Below are 26681 nucleotides of genomic sequence, written 5' to 3' on the forward strand. Positions count from 1 at the left end.
GGTTTTGTTCATTCACACAGATGTATTGGGTATTGCACCCCATAGCCTTCCCTATAGAGAAGTTGGAATAATAGGGCTACACAGCCTGGGGAATTTCATATCAAGTCGGAGAGAGATATCCAAACCCACAAGTAGAGAGGATGTTGGTAATAGCAGTAAGGCAGAGTTAGTAACGCATTACTTTTTCCGTACTCGCGTTAGTAACTCGTTACTTTCTCGATAGTTGCGTTAATAATGCGTTAATTTTCGGTAATTGCATTAGGTATGCGTTACATTTCCGGTACTCCCGTTAGTAACGCGTCATTCTTTCGGTACTCCCGTTAGTAACGCGTCACTCTTTCGGTACTCTCGTTAGTAACGCGTAACGTTTTCGGTACTGGAGCTAGTAGCGCTTTGCTCTTTGGTACTTGCTCTGGTAATTCGTTAATTTTTTGGTACTCCCGTTAGTAACGCGTTACTCTTTCGGTACTCTCGTTAGTAACGCGTTACTCTTTCGTTAACCCGTTAGTAACGCGTCACTCTTTCCGTACTCTCGTTAATAACGCATAATGTTTTCGGTATTGGAGCTAGTAACGCTTTGCTATTTGATACATGCGCTGGTAATGCATTACTTTTTGGTACTCCCGTTAGTAACGCGTTACTTTTTCGTTACTCCCGTTAGTAACGCGTCACTCTTTCGGTGCTCTCGTTAGTAACGCATAACGTTTTTGGTACTGGAGCTGGTAACGCTTTGCTTTTTGGTACTTGCGCTGGTAATGCGTTACTTTTTGGTACTCCCATTAGTAACGCGTTACTTTCTCGTTAGTGCCGTTAGTAATGCGTCACTCTTTCGGTACTCCCGTTAGTGACGCGTTACTTTTTCGTTACTCCCGTTAGTAACACGTCACTCTTTTGTTACTCCCGTTACTAACGCGTCACTCTTTCGGTACTATCGTTAGTAACGCGTAACGTTTTCTGTACTTGCGCTGGTAATGCGTTACGTTTTGGTACTCCCGTTAGTAACGCGTTAATTTTCGTTAGTCCCGTTAATAACGCGTCAATCTTTCGGTACTCTTGTTAGTAGACGTTACTAGTTTCGTACTGAAACACACACTACCCATACCCAAGACCACAAAACAAGTATCATATTAACAAACTTTGTAAACCGGGCTTGTTCCAGATTACCGAACCACTCCGGTACCACATCCTGCAAAGTCACGAGGAAATGAAAACGGGGGGAACCGATGTTCCGTGGAAAAGAAGTTCTGGTGTATGCGGGCGGTGGCAGGCATCCTCCCTGGACGTTCTCCCCTTTTCGGTAATCTCGTTAGTAACCACGTTACTTCTTCCGTACTGGCGTTAGTAACGCGTTACTTTCTCGGCATTTACGTTTAACAAATTTAGTTCTTCAGAATTTTTGGAACGTCACAGCTGTTTTTGGAAAGCAACATCGCTACCGCAGGCCAAACTTCAGAGACACACAACCTCCTGACGACATCTTGCAATATGGATTCCGTCGCTGGGAGAGACTTCCATTGTTGTCACAGCCAACTCCATTACGGCATATCCCTGCGAAACATCTAGACGCATCTTCCCAAGCGGAAATAATTCCATCCGAAAACATCTTGTGACAAAATATAACGCCGATAATCCAGGCCGGAATGCTGGAGCGATAGGTGCAAGGAGACGGGGGATCGTGAGAAAACAACCAACCAGAAGACAAAGCTCTGTGAGAAATTTGCGTAACAAGGCCCCCTATTTCTCGCGGCCCACGGCGCCCAATTCCCATGATACGAAACCGTAATACCGAGCGTTTTTATTACCATTTCCGAGGATCTGAATTCAACATTGTGGCAATAATGAGCCTAGCTGCACGCAGGTACATGTCCCTTGTACACAAATTTCTCACCTGCACAATCCGGAGAAATAAGTACAAGGCTTAATTTATTATAAAGGATTTTTTAGTCGGCATGCTTTAATTATGTATGTGTTCCAGGGACCGACCTCGATACGAACAACCTTGTCACAATATGTTTGCGTCACAGATGTTTATCGCCAGACCGGAAATGTTACGTGTGCATCAACGGGGGAGAAGGCAGGGGATTCCCCCCACCAAAAAAAAATTATCCCCCTCAAAGAACATTAAATTGAAAGCATGTAGTACAGGGTGACCCTAAAAGAAACGCCTTACAAATCGAAAACTGTTTGTTGTATCAGGAAGCATTTAGTACTGTTTAATAGAGTTCAAGTTTACGACCTCCGCTTTTAGTTTGCTTTCGTGACGTCAGCATCACGTGAGCGCCATTGACGTCAGTCGAGCAATATGGCCGCTAGCCTAGGTAGAAAAGGCTTTGTGTGTGCTTCAATTTCCAAAAACAAATTCTGTTAGTGTCGTACAGCGACGTTTTAGAACATGGTGTGGCAAACAAACACCCACAACGCAATCCATCTACGATTGGAGCAAGAAATTTGAGGAAACTGTTCACACACATGCTGAGACGTGTTTGTGAGAACTTGACTATCGCATTGATATATGTCGTGTTACAAAAGTGTCACACATAGAACACTTGTAACTTCAGGACGTACTCTTCCAGCTATGTAAGAATTTCAGTCCTGTTGTTAATAGCCTACTCTTGTTTCTGTGAAACTTTGAACTAACTTTCTAGCCTCCTTAAACCCGAAGGTTCATGGATGCAGCAACACAGGCCTTCCATCTGTCCCTATCCTGGGAAAGATCTATATACTCTTTTCCATCCTTACCGATTTCCTTTAGGTCCATCTCAACATTGTCCCTCCATCTTCGTCTTGGTCTTCCTACTGGTCTCTTACCATCAGGTTTCCCAACAAGAATCCTGTAAACTCTTCTTTCCTCTCCCATCGTGCCACATGGCCTGCCCACCTAAGTCTTCTTGATTTAATCATTCTAATAATATCTGGACATGAATACAAATTATGTACTGTAACCCTCTCCACTTACCTGTCTCCTCTTCCCGTTTAGGTCCAAATATTTTCCTAAGGATCTTATTTTCAAATACTCTTAATTTATGTTCATCTTTCAATGTAAGGGACCAAGTTTCACACCCATATAATACTACAGGCAAAATTACTGTCTTGTATATTTTAACTTTTAGTTTCTTAGATATTAAACGAGAAGACAAAAGTTTATGAAGAGAAAAGTAACATGCATTTCTTGAATTAAGCCTGCTTTTTATTTCCTCTTTAATACCATTTTAATTTGTTAGTATTACTCCTAAGTACTTGAATTTGGTAACTGGTTCAAACGAGTTGTTATCAATAATTAGAGTTTGATTATTACCTAACACTTGGTTTCGGCCTGTAAGCATATATTTAGTTTTCTCTTTTGCTAACTTTCAAACCTATCTCTTTAGCTGCTTTGAAAAATATTTCAGCATTATTCTTAATTGTATTTACATCATATCCCAGTAAGTCTAGTGAGTAAGTGAAACTTTAAAACGGTCTATTTCTTTTGGGCTCACCCTGTATATAATTTCTGAACTATGTAACAACCACAACTGATAAATCATTCGTGTTCATTAATGGCCCAGTCATCAAAGATTTCCTTGCGGATTAAAGGTCACCATTCTGCACCAGACCAACCGCACCAGGTGGTGATATTTGACATGTATTAGTGTTCACAAGAAACCTGTAGGTAGGTTAGAAGGGCAATAAGGTTGGAAAAATAGATTTCGTCAATTCGAACAAGTGTTCTCGGGATCAGGTTAAGTCGATGTTGGGTTCCAACGTTTCGAGCGCATACGTTGTTCTCATCATCAGGGAATATAGAAATGGAAACCAGTGTGGGGTTAAATATACCCAGTCTTGCCATACGTACTGTCACAAACGTCTGAGGTATACCATCCAACACGTGTAAACAATAGAGTGCCACCTATGTGCAGGCTTCCACCCTGAGTCATTGTGGGTGTAGCTGTGAAAGAGCAAGCACGTACCTGCTGCTGACAACATGGAATGGGGAGATTTCGAAAACCGTGTTGCTGTGATAGCATTACACAAGGTTGAGAAATCAGCCAGTGAAATTTCCAGACCTTAAAAAAGTTGAAAATCAGTCGTATGTTTGTGCACCGGACCATCCAGCGCTTCACTGAAACCGGGTCTGTTAAGGACTGCCCGCGACAAGGCCGTTCTCGGACTGTGCAGAAGGCACTGGGCGGCCTTGTTCAGGCCAGGGGGAATGGTTGAGGTTGAGGGCGGTTGATGTTTCCTCCAGGTAAAAATCACCACAGATGTTGCACGTGAGGATGTAGATCAAGTTTGAGGTGTGGCAGGTCCCTTTGGGGTGGAGGGTAATTTTGCCAGTGGCCGTGTGCACCTGGAGGGTGTGAGAGGTGATAAGATTGGGGCAGGTTTTGCACCTAGGGCGGTTGTATTTGTGGGCAGTGGCACGTGTTCGCCGAAATCCAGTTCGGAAGCATTCAGTGATGACTCGTGAGATGAACGTATCGAAAAGATCGATGTCCAGCCTACTTCGTGAGGACCTTGGACTTAAATCATATCGTCCATCTACCGGACATTACCTTGACGCACGACTGTAGCAGCAGAGGGTGGTGAAATGCAGACGCCTCCTGCAGCGTTACCCCCAGAATGGACATTGGAGGATTCTTTTCACCGATAAGAAAATTTTCACGATTGAAGAGAGCTTCAACCGCCAAAATGATCAGGTGTATGCCACTAGCTCGCAGGAGGCTCGTGAACAAGTTCCCAGAATTCAGAGGGGCCATCATGCCTCCTCGGTGATGGTTTGGTGGAGGGTGAGTTATTCTGGTGCCACCCAGCTAGCATTTTCGTGAAAAGGGGGTTAAAACCAATGCAATAACGTATGCAAACACAATCCTGGATTGTTAAAGATTTAAGCACCACATTGTTTGCAAATCAACAGTGGAGTTTCCAGCAAGATTCTGCTCCAGCCCACAAGGCACTATAAACGCAACAGTGGCTCGAGCATCATGTGCCTGATTTCATTTCACTTGCAGACTGGCCTTCTAGCAGCACCGACCTCAACCCCTTGGACTACAAATTGTGGACAGTGCTTGTCTGCAAGAAGAGGCACCCCACAACTGCGTTTGAAGCGTTCCTTGGTAGCAGCAGTGGCGAATTTTCCAGTGGACATCATGCGTGCTGCAATAGATGAGTGGCCTGGACGAAACCTGTTTGCGTGCCAAAGGTGGCCATTTTGAAAAATGATTGGTGCTAAGTGTGGTCAATACTGCATATAAGTGCCATGTAAAGTTACATTAATATATCTTTAACCACTGCTCGGTTCTTCATTATTTACGTTGTAACAGTATTTATGGCGAGACTATATTCATTTTCCGGAATGTCTTGAGTAAGAGAACGCGAACGCGTCCTGCGCGCACGTTCCGGTGTGTGCCTCGTCGAATGAACGCGCGGAAGGGAAGGGTCCCATGGGAGGGGGCGACTCGACTCGACTCGACTGGTCATTCGCGGTCCAGTAGTTCTGTGGGAATTCTACATTCAGGAGAGCGCTGCATAGTCTGGCCCCGCCCACAAGCTATCGCCTCCATATTTTCCATATTTTAGAACAAGACAGGATGAATAAAAAAACAATGAAAATTGTAATGGACAATTTGCCTACTATTTTTATTTCGGAGGCTAGATCGGGGCAATAAGGGGGATTATGTGTGGGGGTGCGTGCGCGTGTGCGAGAGAGTGAGATTCAGTGTGTGTCACTTCTTCCCCTCTCTCTCTGACGGTTTTTTCTTCCTTCTTTATTCCTCTTTCTCTGTCTTTCTCGCCATTTCTTTGTCCTTTCATCCTCCTTTTGGGTTGTAGTTTACATAGACTACGTAGACAATCTAAAGTCCATTAAAATTAATTTTCAAGGGTTTCATGAAGGGAAAGTGACATTTTAACTATATTGGTTCGTAACGAAATGAAAAGAATCCTACTTACAACAACATTTCTCTTCTCTTCTATCATCAACTATGGAAGAAGATAAATAGTATGCAAAAAAAGACAACAGATGGCAGTCGTGAGGCAAGAGTGGTCTTTTTCCCATAAAACACTAGAATATTTCCTATATTAGGTTTCTTCCTAGATGAGAAATTGTTGGAATTTGCAAGAAAGAGTATGAAAAGTTATCCTTACACATCAGCAACTGATACGCAGTATAATTTTCTTTTAATTCCACGGTGCTCTTTGCTAAGTTATCACCTTTCGCCATGTTATTTACATAGATTACGTCATCTACGTGTATAAAATAGTCTACGTGTAGAATGTAGACTATCGTTGTTTACGCGTAGACGCACATCACTGGTGCAGGGGGTAAACAAAACAAACGAAGAGAGAGAAGGGGTAAAAAGATAGAAAGAGAGATGAGAGAGAAAGATAAGAAGAATAGGTATCTTTGCCGTTGGCTGTACTGTTCACCTTCACAATTCCAGCCCCCCCTCTAAATAAATCCCTGCGTGCGCCAGTGATTGGGAGTGCAAAACTAAGTATAATGACAACGTTACGAAACAGACAAACAATTAGTGAACGTAACGGAAAGTTTACTGTATCTCAATTTGCTTCAGCAATCTTGCATTTCCACGTAGGAAGCAACACAAAATATAGCTTCGATACATTTTTCTCTTCTTTCGTTGGATTTTACGAGCTGAGAAAGACAGAATGTTTTGCACAGACAGCAATTATAGCCGTCCTGATCTTCTTGTTATAAATTTTCGGTTCGATAAATGCAAGGATGGTAACGAGTTCGTCGTTAGTGGCAACTGCGAGATACAACACGATGACAAGCGTGCGAAATGTCCATTGCCAATAAACGCCTGTGGTGCTATCTGGTGGTGGGCATTAACTGCAGCTGCTTTTAGCTTGCGTCACGCCACAACATACGAAATTAGTGTGCGGAAAGTATGAAGGGTACGAATTAATGGGAGGGGGATGTTGGCGATTCCTTCCCCGCCCCACTAAATCCAGGTGTACCTGACAAAGAAGGGAATTTTCATTCTAGACCAGTAAATAAAGAGTTTAGAGCCGGAAAAATTAAGGGAAAGCTGATTGTTTGGTACAATCTTAAACCCCTTTAAGACACACATACAAAGAAAAAGTGGCGGCGATCAGGGGCGAGAGGAGGGAGTTCCCCCCACACACACTTTCTTGACTATGCTAAACCTTATCTACGAATGGAAAGTAAACTGTCCTTGCCCCTCCCCGTTTTGGAACCAATCGCCGCCACTGCACACAAAACTTAGCGCCTCTCTCCATCTTCCTTAAAACTCCACTACAGAACTTGATTTTGATTCATTGATTGATATGATTAATTGCCCCACACCCACTATACGCCTTCATGGCGTAGTGCTATGCACAGGGGAGCACTTTACTTTTTTTTTGTGTTTTAAGTCCACTTTATGCACAGTAGGGCTAATCGGCACTGGACCTACAGTTTAAAGTAGGACTTGTGCCTCCAGCGGGTATCGAACCCGGGACCCCTTGATTACAAGGCAACGACGATACCACTGCGCCATCGGGGAGGCATTCCCCCACATACAGAACAAAATGGCTCATATTGCACAGCATAAACATATTTGATTAAGTATTTTGGTAACTCTATTACCAAATTTGGTAATTTTGATCAATTTCTATGATAACACTGGTGTTGCAACGTGTAACCAACTAGACACCAAAGTGCAAAGATTCAAAAAGTGCATTGTACACTCGCCTCAATTAGTACTCCAGCAATTTGTTTCTTTATACAGCATATTTGCAGAAGATACAATTCAACATACAAGGGTATCAATATACACTGTATAAAACACAACTTGTTACCAACTTCGTTGCTGCCAAATATAACTTTTCCTGTATTTTCTTCAGACATTAACCGTTTGTTAACTGAGAAAATTGAGCTTCTACGTACACACGCAGGATAACGAGGTGGCGCTTAATACTTATTTTTATAAAATAATATGTTAAAATTATACACTACTGATTCCCCTCCATAATTTCAATATCTACTCAAAATCTTTCACCATTTCCACTTCCCGTCTTCGGAACTCCTCGGCTCCCCGAAATCCGGAACGCACGTTCAGTGCAAGTTTTCAAGACGCAAGCGAAACACTTTTTACTAGGTACAAAATGAATTTGCTAAATTGCAGAAAAGTGCTGAAACCCATAATTCAACACACCATTTCAAATTTCATATTATTGTCAGGAATATGTGAACGTGTTTGTGTGTGTGTCCGTATCTATAAGTTACACTTCTGTTCTTATGTGCAATTTTTTTCTTTACTATTCCTTTGTAATCTTTATATATTATTATTTTTTTATATTTCAATGTAGACCACTAAATTCATATTCAGAAAAGATTGCACAGGCTTAACTTCGACATGTAAAACAAGACGAAATGAATATATATATATATATATATATATATATATATATATATATATTGGAAAGCTTAGGAATGTGCCTACAACTTCAATTTGAAACATTTTTCAATGTTATCCGTTCATTTAAAATTTATTTGCCAGAGTTTCCAAAAGTTGTTTTCAATTTTTATGTTTTCCTTCATGAAATTTACAAGAAATGCACATATTAGTCTAAGTACAGCGCCTAGAATAACGTAGTGTGGAAAACGGCATGGTTTTGCTCTCTCTCGCTGGTTCCACTTGAAAATGATCCGCTAGAGGCGCTGGTGTTGACACCGGGGCTTGGTGTTCGACTGCTTATAATGGAAGTAAATGGGGTTTTTGCTGCAACGTCTGATTCTTTTCCTTGTAACATTTCTTTGCATCAGAAAATTGTTATGATATTTGGTACAGTAGTCGCGAAAATATTAAAGAATATTATGAACCGTCTATCATGACCTGTCCTTGAGTTTTTTATTAACAATACGGAAGAAAACATAGGTATGGATTGTAACACGTAACATGACAATTGCTGCGAGAATTAGTATTGTGTATGCATTATCCTGAAAGGTTCATTAATATTGTCATTGTCACAAATATTATTTTTATGGAAATTCACACAGACAATACTCGTTTATTTTAATTAATTAATTAATTAATTTTATTATTAATTAATTTAATTAATTTGCGGTTTATTTTCATCAAGTACAAGGTAGACATTTTACAGCCAAGTCACGAGTAAAAATGCACAGTCCTTAACACAAAAGTTCTACTTACCAATCGACACGAATGTAAAGCAATTTGTTGATAGAGATGACAAGGTACAGCCTAATCGGCTATTTGAACTCCATGGAATATGAAATTAAATTCTTTCGAATATCTGCATTTCGGGAAAATGACTTCATAATATGTACGCCACGAAACATTTTTTCTCCTTCATGACACTATTTCAATTTTATTAGTATACAAAAATAAACTTGTGTACACAATCCAACGTTTGACGTCCAGCCTCACATGCGATATGTTGATGCTCGTGTTGCGTTGCACATAAAACGTATTTATGTTACTTTTCTGTGTAAATTAATGCCATTTCGTGACTGCAAATCACTCCACAAATATAACTGTTTCCATCAATTCACTTACCGCCTTTCTAGAGAAACAAATCTACACAATATATTCCAAAAACTAACTAAGCCGCATTACTTTCATAACAAAATTAGCCGCTGTGACGATCGCACTGCCATCTACTTGTCATCGTCTCGGGGAACCAGTTTCTTGGGTCGTTTTCCACACTACGTTATTCAAGGCGCTGTAGTCTAAGTTTCAAGAAAATCCGGCCACGATTAATTTTGCAAAAGCATGTTGAAACGGACTTACCTTAGAATTCTGTACATCGTATCCGTTCGCAAGAAAACACACTGCACTATTATTATCTTTCCACAGGTTTAAAAAAGATAAATCACAAGATCACAACGACACTGTTACCAGGTATGCTGGTTCACTGTGCACCACTTTTGAGACAAAAACACCAACTGAATCTAGCGCTCGCCAAACAATGTCCCATCACAATTAGTACGCGAAGTAGACTGAGAGAGAGGAGGGGGAGGCATTGAGCGTAAAAGAAGACGAATAAAGCATGGGAGGGGGGGGAGAGAGAAACATCCACATAAAACAGACGCATTCAAACTAGTTTCTCTTCGTGGGATTCAAACATGGCGTGAGAAATCGAGAGACAGACACCCCTGACACCTGGCGGGAGTCTTGAGAAACTAAGAAAACACTAATGGTGGTTCTCACAAGACTGAACATCCTGTAACGCTTGAGCTGCGTGGGAAAGCTTACTGAATGAGAGAAGGAGCTGGAAATATAATTAAGGAAAAGAGACAGGCAGGGCAGAGGCAAAAATAAGCTTCAACATCAAGCGTATGCGTTAACAAAAGGGCAATTGGAAATGGCGTCTGTACGCAATGATCGGAACAAGTGAGCATCGGGCTGTGACCATATGAATATCCTCAACAGGTGGCGTGCAAATTCATACTTTGTAATGAAATCGTGGTTGTTTTTCGTTCAGGAAACAATTAGGGATGGGTAATACCCCGTGTAAACGGTATGTCATGATGATTGGCGTACTCAGGAAGGGGTTTGGTCAGTGGCATAGCCCGCTTTGGTCAAACTTTCTTAACGCATGGAATACTATTGCTGGGTACCTGATTCTAGGGAAGCGAGGGATCCCGAAAAATCGGTACAGAAATCAGGGATAAAATCCCAACTTTTCGGTATCCCGAACAGTCGGGAAATTCCCAATGGCTAAGTTCAAGTTTAAAAGTGGTTAAACCTCTATGTTTTCTGAATTGTAAGTGCCTGAAACATCTCGGAAATGGTTACGTTTTTATTCCAGAAATGCAAAAAGCAATCACATAAGGGAAGATAACATGAAGAATTCAAGATTTCCACAGTGTCGGGAAATTTTGAATTTTTCCCGTCCTGAACGTAAAACTTCCCGTCCCAGCACAACATTTCTGTTGCGCACACCCTTTAAAGAATTCCCCAAAGCATAATTTCCAAGAGATGGCAGCACTTGCTTGATTGTGCTTGCTGGTTCTTTCCTAACATTCGCACATCTACCTAGTAGCAGGATTGAACTCATTTCAAGCACTTTAAGTTTTCCTGTAATTGAATCGTTTAAAGCGAACTGGTAATAACGTACCTGGGATTGAAACAGATCCGTCGAAGTGATCAAACCATGGTTGTAAGTAATACTGAAGCAGACCATAAATGATATTTTAAAATGTTAGTTAACACAAGGTAAGCTAGAAAGGCATACATAATTAGAAAAATTGCATTCTTAGATCTAAGAAAAATCACCATTCCAGTGTGCGAATTAACGCGAGGGAGGGGGTTCGGGTGATTTCCCCATCCCACAAAAAAAAATATCCCCGGTAAAAGAAAATTATTTTCATCCCTGCCAGGTATATCTTTATCCCTCAAAGAAAATTTAATTGAAAGTATACAGTATGCCAATCTCAACGACGTTTCCAGTCGAGTTTTCACGACATAGTGCTGATATTTTATATGTATTAAAGTGTTCACAAGAAACTTGTAGGCAGGTTAGATGGACATTAAGTTTGGCAATAGAAATTTGATCAAGTTTTCAATGTATGAGTTTGGGTTTTTCTTAGAATGTAAATGTATGGATTGTTTCTAAATTACGTTTAAATGTTATCATAAGATTTAATGAACTAGGTTAGAACCAAAGTTCTGAAATACTTAGAACCACAAGGCAATAGTTTAGTTTGCTGATGCGTAGAAAATACAAATTTGCAAACTCAAAACAACCTACACCCCCCTCCCCGAAATGAAATCGCAAATACGCTACTTAGTGGGAATTCCCCCTTAAAACAAAAAGCTTAATTCGCATACTCTCAATTGTTATATTCAGGACTATAACATAGCAGTAAATTTTTATTAGTACCAAGCGTTTCTGATAATAGTGAATAAAAGTGCATTTCAAAAGTGTATTAAATAATATGATTTATAATTTTACAGATTTGTATCGTGCTAGGTGTTATTTTGAGTCTCGTTCCTCTCAGTACCATGTATGGAAATGCTTCAGTTACTATGGAGAGTCAAATGTGAACCTTCATTTGTTTTTGTTTCTTAACTAGCAGGTTTCTGCATATGGTTGCACAAGTTGGCTGCATTCAACCACATATATTTTCAAGTCTGAGTTAGTGCCTGTATACCTCAAGAATCTACGTGGAGTCACTTATGGAGCCACCGCGAAGGTCTTTCCACCCATCTCAGGCCATTGTCGAACTTCCTCCTCTATTTGTAAACTTACTGGCGTAGTAAGCATGCATAGAGACATTGTATTTTCATTTGCCGTACAATATCTTATAAGTTTTAGGCTTCCAGAGGGCAAGAAACCACTGCTATTCGCTGATGCATGTGTATGCAGGAGGCACCATCTTTAAAATGATGTTATGAAGCTCACTTGAGCAGTGTTGCAGCCTTGAGGTCGTTTTGCAAATAACAATCGATACTCATATAACTTTTGAGCTTTTAACAGTCTGTCCTGTAATCTTTGTCGGACTTTTAAGGTTGTAATTTGATACACTTTGTTCTGACATTGCGACAATGTCACTTGGTATTAAAAGGGAGGGACTCTGTGTAGTTCCGAAGGTGGACCCGGCTTGTGATCTTTCCCACAGTGCAACACGATATGTGGTGGAGGGAGGGGTTGTTCGGTTCCATGTTCGACCACGCCCGGTCAGATGGGATACCTGCCGGACCAAATCCATCCGATCCCACCTTTAATATGGAAATATTGGGTGTCCAGTCTTGTGGGCTATATTCTCACACTCATAGATACAGAACTTCCACCAGGGGAAGGGGCACTCAGGTGAAAGAGAAAGGCATCCAGAATCGTTCCCAAGGCAAACACATTGTACTGACTATCATGAACAGGCACGTATCTAGAAATATATTTGGGGGATCCGAACCAAGCGTATCAAAAATAATAATAATATAAATGTTTAAATTAAAATAATTAAGTCATAATTAAATTAAATATTAATTCAAATATGTAAATTTATTTATATAGAATTTTTATTATTGCATGAATATGCAAAAAGATGGTATAAGAATATAGATATAACATCAAATATTTATTATCTCGCTTGCGTGTACTTAAGATCGACAAAATTTGTATAAAAACAAGGAAAATTAATGTCAAATAGGTAAAGAATTGAATATTTATCGAATAATAAGAAAAGGACATTAGGTCCAGTTGACGAGACGTAAATTCCTGAATAATATTTTATGCATATTATCATGAGTAGTAGTCTGCATAAATTTTCTTTGGTACTGTCCTTTAAAGCAGTATCATCCAAATATAATAATAATAATAAATATAATAATAACCCTTGCCTTCCAAGTTCATAGGAAATAAAGAAATATCGATGATAGTATTTTTCATTATTTTATTACATTACTTGGTAAGTCTTTCGGCGGGGTCCGGGCCCACTGGACCCCCCTTAAATACGTCCTTGTCCATAAAGTATAACTTTGTTTCTTTCCCGCCAAAATATTTAAAGTGATAGACCGCGAATCAGTCTTGCAGCCAATCGGCTTCAGTTACCCACTGCTCGCGCGCTGTTTGGTTTGCTTTCACGGTCACGTGTCAACAACTGGACTGGGAATTTGGCGAGTATGAAAAACTTATGCCTCACCGTCTATAACAGGGTATCTTAAATCAAGCAGACTTAAGGTGGGCAGGCCATGTGGTACGAATGGGAGAGGAAAGAAGAGTTTACAGGAGCCTTGTTGGGAAACCTGATGGTGAGAGGTCTATGTTCGACATAGAACATAGACCTGTGTGAAGGCTAAGATGGAGGGATAACGTTGAGAGGGACCTAAAGGAAATCGGTAAGGATGGAAAAGAATGGATTGATCTTGCCCAGAACAGGGACAGACGGAAGGTTTGTTAGCTATTTTTTCTCCATAATCAATTGCAGTCTATGGCGTTTCAAATTCCGCCTTTTGAAAGTAAATATTAACAGTAGACAAGTACACGCATTTCTTTTATATAAATTGCATACACAATTAATATAACTATACAAAATATCACTATTTGCTTGTTGTTCATTCATTCAAAAATAGATTTTTCGGGCTCAGTGAGCGCCATCTGTTTGGATATAAATCGGTACCGAAACACTAAAAATATGGAGCATAGTTTAGGAAGGAAAGGGGTCAAGAAAGGCAAGCTGTCACTGTAGCGAAAAAATAAAATATCAAAAACCCGGTAAAACCGACATTTCGAATAAAAACAACGGAAAATGTAATCCAAAAATATGAAAATCTATACCATAATACCTCATCGGTATTTTTGTACCTGATATGTCGACGTTTCAAGCCATTTATTGAAAGCTATGTCGCATGCTTCTTCTAATAATGAACTTAACAAAACCTTTTAGACTGAAAAAATGCGTAGGCTTAGGCGTATGTGCGTGTCTATGTTCGACGCAGGATATACTGCTAGATAAGCCCATCTGTTCCCTCCTAATCCCATAAGCCGGCTTGAAACACTCTTCCTGAACAAAGAAGACTATTACCAAGGATGAACGAAGACGCGAGCAAGTATATAGCATTTTAAGAGGAAGCAAGACAGCAGTAGTGTTGCCAACTTCGTTACTCAAAAATCCCTCACACGAGACAAAAAAAATCCCTTTTATAAGAAATAAACGTGAGGAGTTTTTAAACGGTATAAAACGTTCGTCGATCTAACAACTGCCTGTAACTAAAGTGTATCATAAATATATACGACGGGTGTTTGAAAATAAGCCTCGGAAAGAAAGGAGCCAATGGCGGCGATTAGGGAAGCGTGGGGGGCAGTTGCAGCCCCTCAACTCCCCCGCCCCTCCACTATGGTCTTCTAATGATAAATGTTGGCTACCAGGAAGAAGTAAACCTCCCCCACCCCATGTTTTGGCACCCAATCACCGTTACTGGTGATAACTGAGTGTGATTTCACCAACGTAGTATCCTTTCGGGTTGACACGCTTGGTACAACGTTCCTGCGGCAAATCTATTCCATGCTAATAGAAGTTATTAGAAGTTTTATTTTTATCTTCATCTGAAAACCACGCTTCTGGTGACGATATGACGTTACTGGTATCCCTAAATCCAGTTCATTTGGAGTTTGGGAAAAATATACGAATAGTTCGAGGAGGCAAGGTCTGGGGAATAAGAGGGATGTTCAACGAATTTACACTGTAATTCTGGCCTTGCGGCATGGAATTTGTCCACCATGATCACATAACGTTCAGCATTCATTTTTAGCCTCCACAGTACCAAAATATCACACCCAACACTTTCCCTGCAGTTTTCTGTCGGGGAAATTCTTTGGATTGTGGTCATCCACGTGGTGGAACTGAATGAATTGATATTTTGTCTCAGGACCATACACATGGAATGATGTTGCGTCAGTTAGCACTAATCGTTGAATAGCATTGGCTGCATTTACTTTAAAAATATATCGTTAAGCCCATGAACACTATCCGTTCATTTCCTTTTGTCATTAACTAACAAGAGTTTTGGGCACCAACTTGGCAGTTATCTCAATCAATTCCTTATGCATAATTTAGTTCACTTGCTCCAAACTGATGCATATGGTATATGCTACACATTTCCGACAAATTATGTCTGGAGTTATTCCTACACCAAAGGCAAATTTTCATTTGTCGAGAAAATTTTCACACGCTGATGGAAATTGTCACTCATTAGTGGAAAATTTCCTTTACAATAGGGAATGTTTCATGCATTGAGGGAAATTTTTCACTGTTGGTTATACTAGGAAAGTTTCTCAACCAAAGGGGAGGAAAATTTTATAGAGGGATTTTTAGTAAAACTAGGGAATTTTTATCCAGACCGAGGGAAATATCAAAGGGTTTTTCCAAGCCGAGGGATATTTTAGGGGGATTATTTAGCCAAGTGATTTTTTAACACAAGGGAAATTTTACATGGATTTTTAGTAACACCAAGGATTTTTTTCCAAGCCGAGGGAAGTTTCAAAGGGATTTTTCTCAGACGAAGGGATTTCTCCAATACGAGGGAAATTTTCCTCGACCAGCAGTCACTGATCCGGGGAGATGTGGAAGCAAAAATCGAAAAAAGCAGATTCCAAGGATCTACCGCGTTTGTTCAGGCCAGATTGAAGATGTTGAGATAGGACGTCAAACAGCTGAACCGGGATTGACTCTGCGAGCGGGGATTCCCAACAAGTGGCGCTGTTCGCAGAGGGATTTCGTTCGCTGGTCGGGAAAAAGCTATTTCCCCCCTTGCACGATACTCGGTTCTTTCTGGCGGGTTATCTCGGTCCTTTCGTTCTTACTTTTTCCCCAACTTGTGTAGTCTATATTCTAGAACGTCCGTTATCGACCAACTGTGGTAAAATATTTCGTCTGCTTGGTTAAGTTCATCCCCCCAACAAAAAAATACTTTTTCCTTACTTAAACATAGAAGGGATCTTCGATATACTCAATGGAAGAGCCACATGTGTAAACGTTGTCGGTTTTCAAGGAATTTATGTTAGTTTGTAAAGGTCTGACCATAAAGTTCCCGGACTGGTATTTTGTCGCGGATATTATGTCTTCCAATTTCAAAAACGTTCAGTTGAATACAGTGCATCTTTAGTTCAATAAAATTCTGACAAATCATGAGGCATTGAAATATACGAGGACAGAAGGAATAGTAAAATTTGTTACGCTTTATTTTCTGGCTATTAGCCTATGTTTTGTTTATGTTACTGTTGAATTCAGCTGTGAATTAACGTTGATGAAAATTAATTTCAAGCCTCTAGAAACGCTCTAACCGATTTTACTCAAATGTCAGATCAGGTGCCCAAGGTGTCTAGTTCCTGTATGAATTTCAGCTTCTAACATCCAATGTTGCTACAGTTACAATGGTCACACAATTTGTTCATAACAACTTCACAAAAACGCCATGCATGTCTTCTCCACCCAATACTGACCGATTTGTCACTACTTTAAACTTAACGGTAATAGCAGCGCCCCACACCCCTCTGATCCCTAAAATTACCCTAGGAGGGAATTCATGCAGACTTCGTTAAGCTCCTTGAAAGTCAACTTTAGCTCCATTTAGGGTGAAATTTAGCTCTTTTATGCACATTAAGTTTGGTAACTTTGGTAAGTTTGGTAAGTTTGTTCTCTCTGGAGTATCAAACATCCAATGGCGTAGAAAAGTACATGGACGGAAAGAGGGCACGTTGAACAATTTCTTGGTCGTGGGAAAAGTCGAAACTCCCCTTTGATCAGCCGTAACTTGATGTTGAAGTTGATTCCCCACAAGGAATACATGGTATTCTGTTAATTCTTGTTCATCATATATTTCAAATATCGTGTCTAGCTTAATAATCGACTTCAAAATCCGCTTCCACTTGCAACATGGAGGGAAATTCCTACTCTCTTGTCCAGCCGGTGGATTCTTTTAATGGCAGTGTCCGTTCCGACGATATTGAAATAAATGCACAACTGCTGCGAAACTCTCACTCTTCCCCTTAATCAACACAAAACCATCGACACATCAGAACATGGGCGTAACTTGTGGACTAATTTTGAGGGGGGTGGAATCAAACCTGGGGCTTAACTTTGGGAGAAGAAACTTGTAAAGTTTTCCATCTAAGAAAAAAAAAAGCGTTCAGTATTATTTTCTAAATAACGGTGACATTTGCGAAATCACAAATAATTGTTCTTTAATATTTTGCTCCTCATGTCCCCTAACTTGCAAATTTTAATAAACCTGAAAACTTTAGGGCCGCACAAATTACGCCTATGCATCAGCAGAAACATCAACTATTAACCCGTAGTACTATGGACGGTCTATCAGACCGCTGTGTTATTTTGATTCCATTTTTCTACCTTACCCCTTCGAATGAAAAGTGGACTCTTCCATGTACCTTTCCGTTGAGACGCAATCTACACCAGTTCAAAGTCTCGCATTGTCGTCTTTGATTTCTGAATAGTTATTCAGTTTTGTTTCAGGTGAGCGGTCTGTCAGACGTGCCATAGTATTTACGCGAGATTTTTTTTTTACCTCGTATATATTGTACTGACAAGAAGAAGAATATATATATGTTACTCTCGATTTGTAATATTATGAGAAAATATAGTAATGGTATTTCAAAGGTAATGGAATTGAGTATGAATAAGTTTCTGTATTTTCTTATCATTTACGATCTCGTTGTTATTAAATTGTCTGTATTGTTTACACTATTATTATTTTTTTAAAATTTTATATATACCATAATAAACTAACTTCACTTAACATGACTTAACCCCTAGAATGAATAAAATATCATTTCTGTGACGTAGGTGTCCTAAAACAGAATGACAATGACGCAGAGGTCTCGTAGACGGCTCCATAGTAGTTGCGTAACTATTCACGTCCATAGTTCCCAAGGGTTAAAGTCGTTGCCCTTTGGCGTGATTGCTTTCGAATCTAATTGCGAGAGATTTATTTCAAGCACTTTTAATCGAATAACCATTTAGAGATTCTCTTGCACTTATGCGTAGAATTTCAATAGCAAATTCTCGCCACTATTACGGAGGAGAGAAGTCTGGAAGAATGATGGTGATAAATTCAACTAGAAACCATAAAACGATGTAATTGCAGAGACACCTAGCGACGGGCATCGAAATTACTTCCTACTTGGAACGTGAGTGTGCTATGCTAACCAGCTTTATCTTAGCACTGGGTAATTGTTTTCGTACGAGAAATTAATTAGCATAATGTAGTAAAGGTAATGAACATGGAATTGCTTCACAGAAGGAAGCACAGTCATGTGTAACGATCAGTGGCGGCGATTGAGTTCAAAAACCGGGGGTGGAGGGGCAAGGTGCCAAAACTGGGGTAAGGCAAAGACAGTATATTTCCCTTTGTAGATGAGGTTTAGCATAGCGCGGGGGCAAAAGTGGGGGGCAAGTGCCCCTCTCGCCCCTGCCCCTAATCGCCGCCTGGTAATGATAGAAGCATTAGGAAAAGTTTCTGTGTGATACAGGTACACAGGGTGTCATTTAAATGGCGCCTACGGATCACAGAAACCTCCCTCACCCTCATGATCCGTACTTGCCCTCCCTCACCCTCACACCCACCCTCGCCATCACACCCTCACGAGTCTCCCAAGCCTTTCCTCACCTTGAACGTCACAGGTCTTCTACAGGGTTAAGCTACCTTGCACACGATCAAATGATACACGTTCGGCTCCTTGAACGCCATCTTTGAAGGAAGTGACGTCAGAGTATACGTCATGTTGCTTCTCGGATTCGTGGTTACCGTCCAAGAATTGTGAATAGGAACGGTTCTAATGAAAACCTTTCGTAACCTTCTATCGACCAATCAATGATCGAAATGAAGTACAGAATGCTATTTATTTCTATTCTGTGGTGAAGAAAAACCGACGTGGTAAGTGTAACACTGGTTTGTGACTTGCGAGATATGAAAAGCAGCAGCAGTGTAAAATTATCTTTTGTATGTAAATAGTACGTATTTTCCGGATCAGTTTAAATAGGGTCCAAGTTCCGTATTGAAATGAAACAATACCCAAATTGGACCGAATTTAAATGGTGCTAGAAAAAAAGGTGCCGGTCCTGTTACGAAACCCAATAGAATCCATTAGAATTTATGGGTTTTCGGACCGGACCTTTAGCAGCCCTGCTCAAAACTATACTCTGTCCCAGCTAACTCTGGAGCAGGCGAACGGAAACAGGTGTCTGCGCAAGTAGTGACGCGAGATGGCTCCACCAATGAACACATGAGAGGGCAGTGACGTATACTGAGTCTATAGTCTGGGCTATCTGACTATGTCACGTGGTGCTAGGCTATGAATAGAAATCAGGTTGCCAACTCATAAGAAATCAGGTTGCCAACTCATAGGAAATCAGGTTGCCAACTCATAAGAAATCAGGTTGCCAACTCATAAGAAATCAGGTTGCCAACTCGCAAGAAATCAGGTTGCCAACTCGCAAGAAAACAGGTTGCCAACTCCAGAATGAGCATCATCTCACTGATATGAATAATTTTATTTACAATTTCTGATCGATTTTTGTCCTGTATTTTATTCGCTAGGCATCGCAGATAGACTAGCTAACCTAGAATATACGCTCCTGTGAGAGGGAATGTGATTGCGTGGAGGGGATGAAAACGACTGCAGTTACTAGCCTTCGAGCGGCGAGTTGTCGTCCCCAAAGCCAACTCACTTTACTTCAAAGAAAGTTCCGAAAGATCAGTTTTCCCTCTAACAACATGTCAAGTCCAGGTGGAGTCCAATAAATCGTCCCCTCGAAACCTTTCCCACCAATAGCGTCCGTCCGAGAAATGACAGCTCTTGTCAAGTCCACGTGGACTAAATGAGATGATGCAAATTCAGTTTCTTTAGATATTTCTTAAGGTGAGGTTGCGACTGCATTGTCTTTGCAAGGTTGTGTTGTGGTGTGCTATTTTTTTAATACAATATAAAGACCATGGTAGTATAACATCGGAGTGAATGAATAGATGTCTAAACACTGCAGGCAAGAGTGACAACATTGGTTTTCCGAAAAACAGGTGGTGGCTCGAATCCAGATACGGGTCCGGTCGGCTTCTTCTGGGGTTGTGTCAAAGGGTACCGAACTGGTGATGCTTAGAAGACCAGCACTTCCCCCCGCTTCTCTATCGTTATGCGCGCCCTTGCTCAACAGTTAGCCGGGACAGGGTATAATTGCTTATCTTGTCTTGTTGTAATAAAAAAAAATTGAGGGGATTCTTAACGTCAAGATTGTTGGTGGGGGGAAATCCTCCCCCTGTCCCCTCCAGCCTCAGGCCCTTACTCAGAAAAAGACACCAACTCGCTCAGTCTCGGTCTCCGGAAAACTCAATCCATCGGAAGGGTCGTGCTTCCCATGCGAACGCCACAGGATGCGAGGGAGACCGCCAAGGCTGACCCCGGATGCCAGATGACGCCAAAAGCTTCTCAGGCGGAAAAGGCACATTGGTCAGAGTTGGGGGCAGGGCACTTTAAAAACCAGGTTACTCCGATCTATTTCCCTGAAATTCTCAACATGCAGCGCCGTGCCCAGGATTTTCGAAAAGGGGGGGGCTCATTTTGCCATCCTTTCCTACCTTTGACCCCACCCCACCCCTTGGGCACGCCACTCTCCATTGGTTATTCCCTGCAATAAGTAATCCCCTTATAAATCAGAACACACACCATACAAGGCCTCCCTTATGACTAGACCTCTGATTTTTAGGTTCTAAAAAGTGTGTTTAGGTTCCTAAAATAGGCTCTAAAAACCCTAAAATAGGTTCGCAACACTGCGAACCAACGTCGACGCGGAGAAGGGAGTGGGGAAATGTGGTGTGAGGTGCGCAACAGCTATTTGCAGCGTCTTGTTTTTAAACTTGTCAAGTTATAGCTGAAGTTAACAATCTGCAGCAGTTGACCATATGTTACAATGTATTGCATGGTTATTCATTCATGCTGTTACCTGTAGAGCCTTCGTTAGGAAGAGCAGTCCGTTGTAAGAATTAATAACTTTTAATCCAATATTGGATTAATTAATAAAAATAAATATTTTTTAGGTCATATTTCAAAATTTGTATCTTTATCTTAGTTGAATTCAGTTGAAGTGAGGAACTTCCTACAGTTTCATTTATATTTATTTCCAGTTTAATGAGCCTTATAAAATTTTGAGCGCAATCAAGGTTCGCTGTCAAGAGTCAATGTGCTAGCTATCACCCGCTCGCTCCAGATCTGTTGTCCGCTGAGGAACCTTTCTCGTCATCCTACAGGCAGATGTGTGAGGGGCAGTGCAAGGGAGCGCGGGGGTAAGCGGGGGGTTGCCCAGTTATGCTGTCCGCGAGGAAGATCCCGTCGGTTCCTCAACAGTGATGCCAACTCTAGCATAATGGTTCTAAACCTAGCAAAATTTGAACTTCGTTGGCACCTACCACTCTGTGTTTGGCATAATGGAAAATCCAGCATCATCTCAAAAACGGGCGTCCCTGGGAAAAAAGAGAAATTTGAATTCTAATGAAGATATTTTGAGGAAATATTTATTTTTAAGAAAATCTCCAGATCTTGTTTGTACTTCTCTAGCGGACTTGCCGACCAAGGGACAAGCCCTGATCCATCCTCTTGTTTTCATCTTTTCTTTATCCTCCAACAAGGGAGGAACATTTCATAAAAGGAAATTGGTAGAAAGAGTTGGAGGTCACAAATAAAACAAACGGACGCCGTTACCAGTCATGGAATTTTCTTCAACTTTTTTTCAAGCACTATGCTAAACCCATTTTATCGAATGGTCGAAATTCCTATTGTTGCTTAACTACACTAAATAATCAATGACGCAGTTCACAACTCCAAAATAGCAAAATAAAATTGAACTTAAAACTACTACAGTCATCAGAAAATCATGATAATAAATTAATAATAACTGTATAATAATAATAATAATAATAATGTTATCACATTTAGCGTAATTTATGAGTTGAAACAGCACCTTTTCTTATCAGGAGGTTGGTATTGGCAAAGCCGTTCTTAATCCACAGGCAGGGAGGGTCTGCAGCTAACATTACAAATCCAATGGCTAATCTAAGGTACAGGCGATACATGTCGCTGTGTAATTGAACGCATTTTCGAAAACTTTCCTCGGTCTGTTTACCATAACTTCCTACACCCCAAAAATTCCACGAATCGTCACTGATTCATGGCTTATTTATACTCTGTTTCGGTTATCTCTGGAGTAAGTGAACGAAAGCAAGTCTCTGTGGCAAGCAGTGACGCGAGACGGCTCCGCCAATGAACATGTGAGAGGGAACGGGATTGCGTGGAAGAGGAGAAAGCGACTGCAATTATCAGCGTCCAATCACAGCGCAGAACGGTTATTTTGACAAAATGCTATTGGCTGCTTCGGGGAGGAGGGCATTTATTGTTGCCCAGGCACTAGGCCTGATTGGTTGCTTGACGTTCCATCGTATATTCCTTTTCCGGAATGTCTGGTGTAAGAGAACGCGAACGCGTCCTGGGCGCACGTTGCGGCTGTGTGCCTCGTCCAATGAACGCGCGGAGGGGAGGGGACCGCGCGGGAGGGTGCGACTCGACTGGTCCAGTAGTTCTGTAGTAAACATGACAGCTCGCAAGCCTACTAAGGGAATTCTGCACCCTTCCGCACCTAGTCTGGCCCCGCCCACAAGCTTTCGCCTCTGCGCGTCGCTACTCCAGACATTCCGGAAAAGGAATATAGGTACAGAGGGTCACTGCCATAAAGTCGGTCCTCACGCTGGATCCTAGACTTTGCCGCTAAGCGTGGCCCACATTGGCCACTCGCTTTCTCCCCTACTCTACCGTTATGCACGGCGTTGCTCCACACGCTACTGTGACGGTGCGCATACTAGATAGGGAGATTGACATCCCGGCTTATTCCTGACACCCACAAGAACATCCGTTCCCAGGTCTTGATTCGAACCCGAGACCCCTGGCATCTTCAGCAAAAAATTAGCCTTTTTGTTAGGCGAGTCTCTCCACCAAACAACCGAAAAGCAATTAAAAGCGATTTGCTATAAAACCAAAGTTTACGAGGACGACCGTTAGTGGAAAATTCCGCAACAATGGCTGTGGGAGTGAACAATGGGAGCAAAGACAACAATCTGATGGAGATACTTGATTGTAGGCGTGCCCGATGGACCTGATAGTCGGCTAAAAGTTGCGGGAGCGGTTAATGACGTGGAGGCACGCCCTCGCTAATGATACAGGAGATTGTCTGCGGAGATCAATCACCAGATAGCGCCTCAATCAATGTTCTGCTGCTGTTCAATTATGCGATTGGGGCGGCCGCTGGTGGGAAGCAACATATTAATACGGTTTCCCTGATGTGAAAGTGTTACGGCTTACGAAGACGCCTCTTCACTTGGTACAGCCAAGGATAATCTATTACAGTATCAGACATTGCATTGGCTTGTGCAAAAACGTTTTTATAAACCACAGACTACTATACTCCAGTACAAGCAGAATAATCCGGTTGAGGAAGACAACGCACTCGAATAGTATAAGGAACTATGGATTAATGCCCATATCGATATTTAGGCTCGATACTCGAAAAGCTAATAGACTACTTATTGGCCCAATTTCTTATCCAATTACTAAGGACGTTCAATATATAAGTTTCCCTGTGCTATAAAATATTGTATAAAGCAATGCCATTAAAAAGAAGCACATGGTTGACAAGCGCCATCCTTTGTCTACAAGGAACAACAATCGATTCGTTATCAGACGTGAAGGCGCATGAGCTCAAGGGCGAAATGTAAATGCTTGTTCGGAAAACGCGGGCTCGCGTCATAAGGAGTTCAGAAGCATGGATGCTAAGGGCGTTCTGCTTATGGACTTTTTGGAACGAGGAAGAACAATTAATGCTGACCGTTATTGTCAAGTATTGGATAAACTGAAAAACGCAATTCGACATAAGCGACCAGGTCTCCTGTCAGCTGGTGTCATTCTTCTTGACGATAACGCTCGCCCCCACTCAGCAGTGCAAACACAACACAAAATTGAAGAATTGGGGTGGGAACGGCTGCCCCACCCTCCATACAGCCCCGATTTAGCGACGAGTGATTTCCATCTTTTCCCGGTGTTAAGTCTGAATTGCAAGGATACCGTTTCGAAACAGATGACGAAGTGAAGCGTAATGTGAGAATAGTGCTCAATAGCCAGAGCCCTCATTTTCTTGCAAAGGGTATGGACAAATTGGTGCAAGAGTGGGACAAATGCCTGAATCTCTATGGGGATTATGTGGAGAAGTGAGGAAGGATCCTCCTACACATGTATGTATAGTTTTCTAATGTATCTTAAAAATATTGTTTTAGAGCAAACGGAAACTTATATATTGAACGACCAACTAAATACAGTAGAACCTCGTTAATCCGGACTTCGCTTAATACGGACTTAACTTAATCCGAACAGGCCAAAAAAAATAGAGAGAAGAATGCAAGGTTTTTAATGTGGATAGAAGTCAACAAGAGAACTTCCCAAAGAGAAGGCAGTCAACCACTGATGGAATTCTGTTTTCCGCAGACTTTGTACTGTACTGTATAGTGTATTTAGGCCTATGCCCTTTAAATACACCATAATAAACGTGTTTTGTTGCTAGAAACGGAGTTTTAATGCACTTTCTACTGTTCTTCTAGGTTATTTCAGTTAATCCGGATTTTCGTTAAACCGGTCAACTTATCCCCCCATTAGTCCGGATTAACGAGGTTTTACTGTATATAGCTATGGCGTTAGACCATTCTCATACAGTACACGTATTGAGAATGCATTAGTTGTTCTAATTGCAAACACCGGACACTGGCTCATGGACAGTACTCATTTCACTACATAGGTGAGGTTGTTACAAAGAATATCCATGGCCAGACAACGATTCTCCTGATATAGTAGCGCACTATCCTATCCAATCATATATATATATATACCGGGTGGTCCAAAAGTCCAGGAACGGTCACAGATCGTGAGAAATACACATCGAATCGGAAAACAAGAAAATATGTGTTTAATAAGCGAAAGAAAGCTATTCAATGATATCACACTTGATTCCCCGCCCCCGCCCCCGCCCCCTGAGGGTGGGGTGGGGACAACTGTGAAATTTTAAATGGAAGTCCCCACTTTGTATTGTAGAATCGGAAAGAGGACTTCATTCCGAGTCCAACGAGCTATCAACCATCCTCCTAGCTCAATTAAGAACGGAGATATGGTGATTTTAAATTTTCGGAAAAAGAAAAGGTGAAAATTTCATAAAAGTGAAAAAAAATCAAGGTGCGTATCTCTGCCCCTAATTGAGCTAGAGTGAAAGTGATTGCAGATTCGGAATCAGCACGTCAAGACCTTTAAATAGAGTATATGGAAAGGGGGTGTCTAGGATCACATGCAGATTACCTTGATTTTTTTTTCACTTTTATGAAATTTTCACCTTTTCTTTTTCCGAAAATTTAAAATCACCATATCTCCGTTCCTAATTGAGCTAGGAGGATGGTTGATAGCTCGTTGGACTCGGAATGAAGTCCTCTTTCGATTCTACAATACAAAATGGGGGTTTTTATTTAAAATTTCACAGTCCTCCCCCGCCCCACTCCCAGGGGGCGGGGGTGGGGAATCAAGTGTGATAACACTGAATAGATTTCTTTCGCTTATTAAACACATATTTTTTCGTTTTCCGATTCGATGTGTATTTCTCACGATATGTGACCGTTCCGGGACTTTTGGACCACCCGGTATATATCTTACGATCGCTTCTTTGCTCCTTTTGGAGATGAGGATTAGTGATGATAGCGTATCAATCCCTAAGATTATATGTTTATTTTATAAAGTTTCTCTGAATGCTTCACGTTGACCAGGGCATTCACTTGTTTTTCTCAGTTGTCTCAGCCTCTGAGGCATGTAAACAATGCACTGTGTCATGTTACGCAAACCTCCTGAGCCATCCAGGAAACAGGTAGTTTCTTCTGCCTATGGAGTCGGCGGTTTGCATAGTGGCAATTAAAAAACACGATTCGGCATAGAGGAAGAGCTCGATGGCCTAGTGATATAGAGGTGAGACAAGCTGAGAGGGGACTGACTTTTGGATTGGAGTTGAGAAGGGAGAAGTGGTCAGGAGAGCAGTGGGTCAGAAGTGAGACGACGCTCTGGTCGACAAATTGAGAAGCCAACAGAGGACTTCGTATATTTTATTCAGCCTAATTCATCAGATAGACAGGTAATTA

The 26681-nt window shown here is 41.3% G+C and overlaps 1 protein-coding gene across 3 annotated transcripts in view; it reads right to left on the bottom strand.

Annotated features, from left to right (window-relative positions):
* The window catches only part of LOC145996136 (uncharacterized), a 614980-nt gene that overhangs the window by 421079 nt on the left and 167220 nt on the right, over nucleotides 1-26681 (bottom strand). The window contains exon 1 of one of the 3 annotated variants that reach the window (XM_083132454.1): nucleotides 9756-9931. The exons of the other annotated variants lie outside the window; for them this stretch is intronic. The gene's annotated coding sequence lies outside the window, so the exon portion shown is untranslated. Of the gene's footprint in view, nucleotides 1-9755; nucleotides 9932-26681 lie in introns of those variants that run through there. 3 annotated transcript variants of the gene reach the window in all.

This window comes from Lepisma saccharinum, chromosome 12 (genome assembly GCF_977018435.1).
Source record: "Lepisma saccharinum chromosome 12, izLepSacc3.1, whole genome shotgun sequence".
Taxonomy (NCBI): Eukaryota; Metazoa; Arthropoda; class Insecta; order Zygentoma; family Lepismatidae; genus Lepisma; species Lepisma saccharinum.